Below are 10,534 nucleotides of genomic sequence, written 5' to 3'. Positions count from 1 at the left end.
GATTTAATGCTTGAAGAGTCAGTGCTTATAACAGTGTCTGCGACAGTGCCAATTGGCGTGATGATTAGCATAATCAGCATCATTTCCAGCATCATTGAAAGGGCCTGGAGCTGTAAGATGGGGATAATGGTAAAACCTACTTCACAGAATTGTTGTGAGAAAGAAGTTAGAAAATGTATGCACAATGCCAACCTGCCAACCCCCACAGGTGACTCCTCATTCTTATCAGCTTGCCTCTTCTAAATACCTCTACAAGCCTCCTCCTGGTAAAAAGAAGAGGAGAAAAAACCCAGTCATACTCCCTTAGGCTGTCCAAGTTTTCAGTTGGGCGGTCACTGAGCAGAAATTCAGGACTGCATAGAAGAGACGCCTTAAGCCTCAAGTTCAGGGAAGGCAGTCTCCTGGTGGTTTGGAGGGGCTTCCTATAGGAGTTGGGCTTAGGGGCCTCAGAGAGTACTGCAGTGACCATTTCTTATGGAGACAGTCACCACTAACTGAGTCTGATTACAGCAGACAGGAAGGAAGCTTTGCCAGCCTGCACTGACCTATCCCAGAAGGAACCATCCCTACTCCTTACTACAAATCCTCTCCTGATTTTCCAGCAGATGACATATCCCCAGTGTGACATACCCCCACCCCAGCATCCACTCGCTCCTCCCTTGCCCATCCCTGCTTTCAGCAGCTTTCACTCCCAGACCCAGCCAAGAGTCTCCAGGAAGCTGGACCCACCCCCAGTACAAGCAGCAAATCTGATTGGTCTGTGCCTGTTCTCACTCCCCAATCAAAAAATGGTTCCCAAGGAGCATGTGACCCCAATGTAGCCAGTAGGCTGTATGGGAAATAACATTTTAAGGAGTTAGTTAACATCACCGTAGGTTAGAAATATTCTAGGTACAGCCAGGTGTATGACTTCCTACTAGCCAGGCTCCTCGGAGTTTGATGGAAGAAGGCAGGTAGAAAGTGAATTTAGTGTTCTCTGTGACTGGCAGATGTCTGCACAGGAGTCTAAACCACAATGGAGGAGGGAGATTCCAGGCAGAGGCGGAACTTGGGCTCTAGAACCAGAGATCGGAGTTCAAGTCCTGGCTCAGCTGCTGGCCCTCTCTCTGGGAGACTTGGGGCAGCTCATTCCATTAGCACACCAGTTTCCTCACCTGCAATATATACAGTCAAGCAGGGCTCTGGGAGAGAGAACATGGAAGACCCCAGCAAGGTGCCTGCCACATAGAATGCTGCCATCATGATGAAGAAGATTGCTGGACCTAAAAGCGTGGGTCAGATGGACCTGAGTTTGGATTTCTTTTGAGCTTGGGCATGCCACTTAACCCACCTGAACCTCATAACCCTCATCTGTAAAATAGGTACAATATTGAAGATACTAAGATATCTAAGGTGCTTACTTCAAAATCTGGCACACTAAGTAAAATTTATAAATGACAGTCATTGTTATTTTTATTATTATTATGGCTGGGACTAAGGAGGCCTCGGATGTAACCAGAGTGAATGGTCAGACGCAAGTCATCTAAGAAGAGGGAAATGTCCCTACCTTAGATCTGACTGACAGGTGTGGGTGGACCATTGACCCAGGAGCAGGAGATTGGAGCTGTGCTCCATGTGCCTGATTTTCAGCCCAGGCTGTGAGCGTGACCATGTGGTTTGAGTCTGACCCTTGGCTTTTGGAACCTCCCTTCTTAGAAAGGCTTGTGAGGATATGGCAGAGGCCAGCCCATTAGGCTGCTTCTGCTGGAATTAGGAGTCTCTCTTGGGCTCAGACAAGAGAAATAGTGTTGTGTCATGTTGGCATTAGGGCTGGGGTTGGGGTTTAGCTTTTGTGTTGCATAGGCTTCCCTGTGACTCTGTTTTCTTCCTCTGTTTAAAAGCAGTGGTGCTTTCTGGGTGTGGTGGATCATGTCTGTAATCCCAGCACTTTGGGAGCCCAATTGTTTGAGTCCAGGAGTTGGAGACCAGCCTGGGCAAGATGGCGAAACCCCATCTCTACGAAAATAAAATGAAAGTTAACTAGGCATGGCATTGTGCGCCTATGATCCCAGTTACTTGGGAGGCTGAGGTGGGAGAACCACCTGAGCCCTGGAGGTTGAGGCTGTAGTGAGCTGAGACTTTGCCACTGCACTCCAGCCAGGGTGACAGAGTGAGACCCTGTCTCAAAAACCAAAACAAAGCAATGGTGCCAGTACCTATTTGGTAAAGACTTTTGCTAGCACTTACCTTATGCCAGGCACTGTTGCAAAAGCTTTAAACATACTAAATCGTTTAATTCTTCAAATAGTCCTAGGAAATAGGAAATATTATAACTTCCACATATTAGTTTCCAGTGAGAGGTAAAACAAATTACCACAAACTTGGTGGCTTAAAATTACAGGGACCAGAGGTCTGAACTCCAGGACTGTGCTCCCTCCAGAGGCTCCAGGCCAGAATCCCTTATATGCCTCTTCTGTCTTCTGGTGGCTGCTGGCATCCCTTGGCTTACAGCTGCATCACTCCAGTCTCTGCTTCAATGATCGCCATGCCTCCTCCTCTTCACTCTGTGTCTGTGTCAAATATTTCTCTGCCCTTCTCTTGGAAGGACACTGATGGTGGCCTTTAGGGCTCACTCAGATAATCCAGGATAATCTCCTCATCTCAAGATCCTTAATTTAACCACATCTGCAGAAACTTTACTATAGGAGATATAAACCATGAAGTGATCGAGGCAGGTCTTCATCAAGGTGTTTTTTGTTTATTTGTTTGTTTTTGCCAGGGTTGAGGATGTACCCGGGAAAATAATACAAATCACAAGAGCATCTGTGACCTGTGTTTTTTCCAAAGGGGGCTTTGGGAACTTCAGCCTTTCAAAGGGAAAGAGCAAGCCAGAGGGTAAAAAGGGAGGGAGGCAGTGAGGCAAAGGGTTACATTCTGGAGATGCTCTGATTAGCCTCAGTGAATCTACATTTTACATGTGCAAGAGAGTGGAGGAAAAAGTCAATTATGCATTGTCTCACATTCAGTAAGTCTACATCTTACATTAGACAAGGTAAATATGTGAAAAGAGAGAGGAGAGGAAGTCAGGCTATGACACAGAGTTGTGAAATCATGGCTGTTTGGGAACAAAAGGAAGGCAGTTTTTGTGTGACTCAATTCCCAGACTTAACTTTCCCTTTGGCACAGTGAGTTTGGGGTCCTGGGATTCTATTTTGTTTCACAGAGGCAATATTCAAAGGTTCCAGGGACGAGATCCTGCTGCCTTTGGGAACCACCACTCAAGCCTCACCTCCCTGTTTTACAGATCACATGGAAAGTGGGTGGCAGAGGGACCCCGTTCAGAGTCTGCACCCTTAACCACCATACTATGTTGCTTCCTCTGGGTTGCCACTGATGGGTGGTTTTAAGGATTTAATGAGGCGGTGCAGGGAAAGCACAAAGAATGATGAGAAGAAGGCTGGGAGAGCCAGGGTTGAATAAGGGTCTGGAATAAGGCTCAGAGATGCTTGTTGTGCACAGTGACCTGGTAATGAAGAAAGGAGTGCTTTTGAGGCTTTGCCAGGAAATCCCCATGGTCAAGTCCAAGCCACATCTACATGATGTACACTGCTGATGTGCACTTCCTTGCTCTCTGGCACCGTCGGAGCAAATAGATTTTTACTCTTCAGAACGCCAAACCAGCAAAGTCGCAAGATGTAACTCACCCCTTCTCCTGACATCTTGCCCTGGTTGGTCCCTGCTCTGGTCTCTGGGTCTTCTCAGCCTTTGACTAAGAGGAAATGACTTCAGTCATAGGTGCTAATGTATGTAAATGAGCCTGGTGCCTTGGCACAGGAAATCCCTTTTGCCCTCTTAATCCATTTCACCATATGCTCTGCAGCCTCTGTGACCTAGTGTCCTTAGCAGAGAGCAGTGTCCTTTTTGATGTGATTTTGTGGCAATATCTGTGATGAATAAGACGCATCCTGGGCAGCCTCAGGCTTCCTGAGGTCACACGCAAACCAAAGACTTTGGGGTCCTTGGCCTCCAGGCCAGATGTTTTTCTACCATTAATGCATAATATTTCAGAAGAGGGATTTTGTGTTCCTGCTCACTCCCAAATGCTGCCCCTCCGCCTCCCAGGGAAGACGGTGTGCTCCATACCAGTAGGGGGAGCAGATTCACACCTGGGATGTGGAGCTCCGTGAGCCTGACATTTGGGAATATCTGGAACCGTAAGGACTCTCTGGACCTCGCTGACTCCTGCAAACAACGGGTGTGAGCAGACAGACTGAAGTGGCAATGAGCTAGCTGGGGAATACAGCTGTTCGAATAAAAGGGCTCCCCTCAGCCCCAGTGAACATCCACTGGCCTAAATAAGAACATAGAACACTCAGTTATAGATTGTACGCCAACATGTTTCTGCACAAGTGTGGATCTCCCCTCCACTGGTCAATGCGAATGTGTGTCTCCTCTCAGTTATTTTATAGGGAATGTATGGGTGGGAGCATTTTATTTACAGAATTGATTGTGTTGGACATTGTTGGATATGTCCTTAAAACCAACAGACACTCTTTTGTTTTGTTTTGTTTTGTTTGAGATTTTTTGACGGAGTCTCACTCTTGTCTCCCAGGCTGGAGTGCCATGGCATGATCTCAGCTCACTGCCACTTCCACCTCCCAGGTTCAAGTGATCTCCTGCCTCAGCCTCCCAAGTAGCTGGGATTACAGGCCTCCACCACCATGCCTGGCTAATTTTTATATTTTTAGTAGAGACAGGGTTTCACCATGTTGGCCAGGCTAGTCTCGAACTCCTGCCCGCCTTGGCCTCCCAAAGTGCCGAGATGACAGGCGTGAGCCACCGGCACCCGGCCAGATTTTTTTTAAAATAAATTTTATTATGTATATTTAAAGTACGGTGGAAAGTAAACTCTCACTAAGTGATAGGTGTGTATAAAGGAGAAGAGCCTACATAGGCACTCTCTTCTGTGTACATATCATAAGAGCTGAGGGGAGGCTGTGGGTTCTTGGAGCTGCTTATGAATCACAGCGCGGGCATTTTCATCCGAGCAATTACTTGCTGTGCTCTCTTGCTTGTTGAAGATGACTGCTGGTGTGTCCTGTGAGGCACTGCGTATGCAGTGCACGTCCTGGCTTCAGAATAGCCCCACCTCAATTAATAAGAAGACAGCTTACCAGGACTCTAGATGAATAGGAATGGTAGGCTTCAGCTAGGAAGCCTTTGTGCCTTTGCACCTTTTTGTCTGCATCTTAGCTTCTAGACTTAGACCTGGATGATGGTAACAGGGACTCAGAATGGTGGCTGGGCCCTGCAGGACTCTCACACATCACAGTGAGGTGAAAGGCGATGTGATACAGTGTCAAGAACACAGGCCCTGGGTTCAGACTCAGGTGGGTTTAAATCCTACTTCAGACACCTACCAGCTGGGTGCACTTCAGAACCTCTGCCTCGCAGAAGGAAAGAGAGCATCAGAGAAGTTAAGATATTGTTCTAAAGTCACACAGCTAGCAAGCCAAGCAGTTTAATTGATCCTCAGGACTGTCTGACTCCAAAGCTCAGCCTCTTCCTCCTATATCAGGCTGTCTGTTCCTGATGTTCTATTAAAACTATGGTTTTAAGAGCCAGGCATGCATGCAGTGATCTCTGTGACTCAGGGGACTGAGGCGAGAGGATGGCTTGAGGTCAGAAGTTTGAGACTAACCTGGGTAATAGGACAAGAAACTTTTTTTTTTTTAATTAGCCAGATGTGGTGCCCCGTGCCTGTAGTCCCAGCTATTCAGGAGACTGAGATCAGAGGATCACTTGAGCCCAGGAATTTGAGGCTGCAATGAGCTGTAGTCGTACCACTGTACTCCAGCCTGAACCACAGAGCAAGACACGGTTCTAAAAAATAAAATAAAAAATATCCAAGCTGGCATGGTGGCTCACGCCTGTAATCCCAGCACCTAGGAAGGCCGAGGTGGACAGATAACCTGAGGTCAGGAGTTCGAGACCAGACTGGCCAACATGGTGAAACCCCGTCTCTACTGAAAACACAAAAATTAGCCAGGAGTCATGGGCATGCCTGTAGTCGCAGCTACTCGGGAGGCTGAGGCAGAACTGCTTGAACCTGGGAGGCAGAGGTTGCAGTGAGTGGAGATTGCCCTACTACACTCCAGCCTGGGCGACAGAGTGAGACTCCATCTATATGTATATATACCCACTGTCGTTTTAAAATGTAAACTTTTTAATTATTATTCAGGTATGGTGAGGCCAAGAGAACAGGAATGACCACCATTGAAAAGATAGTTTGTTATCCACAGTTCCCAAGAGGAAGGGGGTGCTTCATTCTATATGAGGAAGCTGCGTGGTTGTCAGGAGACAGCAGGAGCGGGAGGAAGAGGGGCAGGAGGCTTTATTGTGATTTCTGCAGAAAGGAATGTGTGAGGCAGAGTAAGAGGGTTTGGGATTGGCTGATTTGATAATTTCTAGCAGACTCTGGGGTGTAGAGGCTGTCCCAGGTTGTCTGGTACCTGGCTCTAGGGGTATTAGGACAGAGAAAAATTGGCCTGGGGCATAAGAGCCTGGGAAAGAAGGTGTCTGAGGGGTATGGGCTCTGGGTTGGCTGGTTTGCATAGGAAAGGCATGCCTACAAGGGGATAGCTTGCTATCTCTAGGAATTAGCTAGCCCTGGGAGGGGGAGTCTTTCTCATGTCAGCAAGGCCACAAGATGTCAACACATCCTAGAATACAGAAAATAAAACACATAATTAATACGACTATCCTTGGTGAACTTTCCGAGCCATACAGCCATTCATAAGAAACCCGTGGGATTTCCAGATGAGCTTGCATAATTTATGCCTATTTGTAATATAACCAAATAACTATGATGTACAATGAGATGGCTTTAGCTGCCAAATAATCATGTTGAAAAATTATTGCAAGTACAAAATAAACACACACACAAAAACCCCAATAGCTTTCCTACAGATCAATAAAATTAAATAATAAAATAAAATGAGAATAAAATTCTGATCACAATAAAAATGTAAGCTATCTAGAAATAAACTTAAAAAGAAATCTACATATGCTATGCTACTGTATGAAATTACAAACCTTTATTGAAGTATATAAGAGATCCATATTGGGTACATGCCAATTTATCCCAAATTAAATAAATACTATGCAATATTAATTAAAATATTAGCAATTTTTATAATTACTGAATGAGATACTACAGTTTATCTGGAAGAATTGATATCAGAAAATATCCAGGGATACCTTACAAAGAAAATATGTTTACCTAACACAAATATAAGAATAGTTTTTGTAAGTGGCATTTCAAATCTATGAGAAGAGTGAATTGTGTATTAAAAGCTATTGGCTACATGAACTAACAACACAGAAAAAAATTAAATGAGAGCCGTACTTCATATTGTTTAAATACTTACATAAAAAGTAAATAAATAAATACAAAATTACTATAAAAATGTGTAGTGAGTTTCATTCTCTTGGAATGAAGGGAAGGCCTTGGGAAGTTTAAAATCAAAGTCAGAAGTCACCGAGGGAAAACATCGATAGATTTTATTATATAAAATTAAAAATCTTCACACAATGGAAAACAAAGTTAAAGGACAAAAGGCAGTTGAGAAGAATATTTGCAGATTTTATTTCTTTATTTAAAATAACAACTTAAGGCCGGGCGTGGCGGCTCATGCCTGTAATCCCAGCACTTTTGGAAGCTGAGGCAGGTGGATCACCTGAGCTTGTGAGTTCGAAACCAGCCTGACCAACATGGAGAAACCATGTCTCTAACTAAAAATACAAAATTAGCCAGGTGTGGTGACGCACGCCTGTAATCCCAGCTACTTGGGAGGCTTAGGCAGGAGAATCACTTGAATCCAGGAGGTGGAGGTTGTGATGAGCCGAGATGGCGCCACTGCACTCCAGCTTGGGCAACAAGTGCGAAACTCCGTCTTACTAAAAAAAAAAAAAAAAAAAAAAATTAAAAAAAACGTCCAGCATATTGGATTACTTCAATGGAAAAACTTGAGCATGATATCTAAATATGCAATTTCACAAAAGAGAAATATAAATGTGCAGATTATTTCTTCATCTAGGTTTTAAGTTTTAAGCCTCGTAGCTATTAGTTTTCTTTCCTGATTCTCTCCCTCCTCCCTGTCTCCACCCTCCAATAGGCCCCAATGTGTGTTGTTTCTCTCTCTGTGTCCATGTGTTCTCAGCATTTAGTTCCCACTTATACGTGAGAACATGCAATATTTGGTTTTCTGTTCCTGTGTTAGTTTGCCAAGGGTAATGCAAACCCCTATGACACAAGTTTGCCTATGAAACGAACATGCACCTGCACCCCTGAACTTAAAAGTTAAAAACATCTAACCAGATTAATAAAAGAGAGAGAAAGCAAAAAATTAAATAGTCTAATATTAGTGAGATATATTGAATTGAGATAGCAATAAAATAACCTTATTTTGCTTTCAGATTGTCAAAAATTTAAAGATTACTAATATTCAGAACCGGTGAGGTTGCAAGGAAATAGACATTGTCACACACTACTTGTGAAATCAAACTGGTGATTTGTTTTTGGTAAAATGAGTCAGAAGCCTATGAAAGGCTCATATCCTTTGACCTAGCAATTTACCATTAGGAAATTTAAATAAAAGAAGCTGGGTGCGGGTAATCCCAGCACTTTGGGAAGTTGAAGCGGGTGGATCACTTGAGATCAGGAGTTCAAGACCAGCCTGGCCAACATGGTGAAACCCCGTCTCTACTAAAAATACAAAATTAGCTGGGCATGGTGGTGGGTACCTGTAATCCCAGCTACTCAGGAGGCTGAGGCAGGAGAAGCACCTGAACCTGGGAGGTGAAGTTTGCAGTGAGCCGAGATTGCGTCATTGCACTCCATCCTGGGTGACAGAGCAAGATTCCATTTCAAAAAAAAAAAAGAAGAAGAAGAAAATGAAAGAAATACAAAAAGAAGAGCACCTGTGTGTAGAGTGATAGTCACCACATCTTTAAATTATTATTTAAAATAATAATGAACAAATAGAAATAACCTAAATGTCCAGTGATAGGGAACTGATTAATTATCTGTTGTACTTACATACAACAAAATTTTCTGTGGCTGTTAGAAGTTGTCATGTGAGTTATACACATGCATTCACATACACATAAGAAAGCCCTCCACAATATAATTAAAATTAGAAAAAATTTGTTGCAAAAGAGGATGCATAATATGATCCCATTTTAGTAAGAAATAATATAATCCCTTTTTAGAAGAAAGATCTAAAAGATTAGACACCGAATTGTTAATGATCATTACTTCTGGGTGGTAGAAGAATGGTGATTATCTTCTTCTGTATACTTGTGTATATATTCTGAACTTATTGCAGAAGACATGTATTTTTTATAAGCAGAAAAATACTATAAATCTGTTTGAAAGTAATTTCTCAGCTGTTTTTCCCCTTAACGGGGTGCATTCAGATGATTAGCAGCGGGAGGTATGGAGGATGAAGCTGGGTAGAAGAATTGTCAGTTTCCTGTCCTCAATTCTGGCTATCATAGACTGAAAATCAGTAGAGAGATGTTTCTACAGAACATTCACGACTCTGACCTTCACTGTTAAATGAAATTAGAATGCCTCTTGAAAAGAGAATGTTTTCTCTCCAAGTTTGCTATAAATATTTAAAGTGGAAAATATGGATTATGTCAAATGTGGTTGAGGAAACCAATACAGAAAGTCCAGTTTCTGTGCAGGCACAAGCATGGGAAGGAGGTAACTGATGGAGGAGGTGGTTATCACAAGGCTCAGATGACATGATGACGGATGGATGGTGCTGACGTTTTTGGATAAATGACAGAGCTTATTGGTTAGCCTGTACCTTATTATGCTCCCACCATCAGGATCCAAGCTTTGGGCTAAGGAGGGTATGTAGGATTTGTTACATTTGAGATGCAACCAGAAAAAGAGGACATCCCTCTGGCATAATTATGTTCTGGGGCCCCGTAAGAGAGGGTAATTCCCACTCATTAGGTGACATTTGCTCACCTCAGCAAGCCACTCTTGGTGACCGTCTGTCATGCAGACATACTAGCACATCCATGGGGTCTCTGCTTCTCCTGTGCCAGGCAGGCACAGAGATAAACAGCTCCCTATTCATGCCAACCCACCCCAAGTATGTTTGTAGACTTAACATTACCCAAACATCTGGCTCATCCAGGTTTCTGGGACTGTGCTGTGTAATAGGCTAAGAAAATTGAAGCATAGAGTGTTGGTGGGAGAGGGTATGAAATTGGAGAATTGCATCTGAATAGGAAGCTTAGGGTCAAGTTTGAAAGGGATTTGAATACTTTCCTAATGAATTTGACTTACCCTTGTTTCATAGCTTTGTCAACTTTTTTTAAAAATTATTTTTAAGAGACAGGGTCTCACTCTGTCACCCAAGCTGGAATGCAGTGGTACAATCATAGCTCACTGTAGCCTCGAACTCCTGAGCTCAAGCTGTCAACTCTTGGTCTAAGCAAAACTATAGATGGGAAATCTGTGATGTTAAAGCAA

Source organism: Trachypithecus francoisi, unplaced genomic scaffold, assembly GCF_009764315.1.
Source record: "Trachypithecus francoisi isolate TF-2019V2 unplaced genomic scaffold, Tfra_2.0 Lachesis_group10, whole genome shotgun sequence".
In the NCBI taxonomy this organism is placed as follows: Eukaryota; Metazoa; Chordata; class Mammalia; order Primates; family Cercopithecidae; genus Trachypithecus; species Trachypithecus francoisi.
The sequence above is the reverse complement of the archived record's forward strand: the minus strand, read 5'-3'. Positions refer to the sequence as shown.